Genomic DNA, 1549 nt, shown 5'->3' with positions numbered 1-1549 from the left:
TCCTCCCACTGATACCAATGATTGGGCACGATTCCTCCCACTGATTCCAATGATGGGGCACTATTCCTCCCAATTATGGGGCACGATTCCTCCCACTGATACCAATGATGGGGCACTATTCCTCTCACAAGCCCCACTTCCCCCAACTCTGGGTTGTTACAGGGAGGGTTATTCTTGGGGCTATAGGGAGGGATAGTATTGGGGTTACAGGGGGTGTTAGTGTTAGAATTACATGAATGGCTAGTGTTAGAGAGAGCTGTTGAGCTATATAGTAAACAGCTGGCTTTTTTTTATCCAAGTTGCTAAGGATAGCTTAGAAAATACCTAAGGAGCCAAGTGCTCCACCTACTGGCTGAAAATAAGAATACAAAACAATCATATTCTTCTGCAAAAAATATTTATTATTCAAAAGGGCTTAACAAAATACATACAAACATACAACATATTCCTTTTGGTTTAAATTTTATTTCATCAGCATAATTTGTAGAGCAGATTTCTCTGTCCTGGGGATACAAAGCAGTTATTAGCCATCTTGGCAATTGCGTTGGCCGGGAATCGGACCCGGGTCAGCTGCTGGATAAGCAGCTATGCTCACCACTGCACCACCAACCCAAGAAATGTCTTTGGAGTGTGGGAGGAAAACCCCCTGCCTAAATACTTACCTGAGCTCGCTCTCGATCCAGCACTGTGCCTAAGAGCAGTAGCTCTCTCTCTCCTCACTGGACAGAAAGGCAGCAGTGGGAGCCAATCACAGCCAGTGAGCAGACAGCAGGTGGCCGGGCCAAGCTGTGCTCTGTGCTTCAATGGACCGCATTGCAAGCAGTTTGCTATGGGGTACACTCGACAAGGGGGAGGAGCCAGGAGCGCTGGCAGGCAACCCAAGAAGAGGCTGCTCTATGCAAAACTATTATAGAGAGCAGGCAAGTATAACATGTTTGTAAACCTAATTTATTTTATATTTTTAAATAACAATCACTTAAAGTGGAACTTTATCCAAACGTTCCGCTTTTCTACCTCCTCCCCCTTTTCTACCTTCATACAGTTTTTGATTTGTTTTTTGTCGGGGAAGCGGGTAACTGGTTTGACAGGTACCCGCTCCCACTTCTGGTCAGATCACTGCAACATATCCACCAGAAGTTCTCCTTTCCCTCCTCCCCGCAGCTTTCTGGAACCTGTGACCATCCACAAAGTGCAGCACGGCTCAGCACGGCATGCGCAGTAAATTTGTAAAGAATCGCGGCTGACTGCCCACATTTAACATGTCGGCACCGGGGGACCGAAGATAAGTGAAGAAGTGGCTCGGGAGAGGGTGGTGCTGGATCCCACTGCTGCGGTGATGGTGCACTTTATCTCCTACTAATACCAATCATGGGGCACTATTCCTCCCACACGCCCCCTTCTCACTAGAGCCCCCCTATCCTAGGGTGACCAGACATCCCCGGTTTCAGGGGACAGTCCCTGGATTGAGGACACTGTCCCCGGACCAAGTCTGTCCCCGGTTTTGTCCCAGGATTGGATTTGAACAGGGGCTGGGGCAATTTCAAAGACA

General features: G+C 48.2%; 1 non-coding gene across 1 annotated transcript; it reads right to left on the bottom strand.

Moving 5' to 3' along the window:
* Nucleotides 1-540: 540 nt before the first annotated feature.
* Nucleotides 541-612, bottom strand: TRNAD-AUC. Its single transcript has one exon. It is a non-coding gene; the product is annotated as a tRNA-Asp (tRNA).
* Between the last annotated feature and the right edge of the window lie 937 nt (nt 613-1549).

Source organism: Rana temporaria, chromosome 4 (genome assembly GCF_905171775.1).
Source record: "Rana temporaria chromosome 4, aRanTem1.1, whole genome shotgun sequence".
In the NCBI taxonomy this organism is placed as follows: domain Eukaryota; kingdom Metazoa; phylum Chordata; class Amphibia; order Anura; family Ranidae; genus Rana; species Rana temporaria.
The sequence above is the reverse complement of the archived record's forward strand: the minus strand, read 5'-3'. Positions and strand labels throughout refer to the sequence as shown.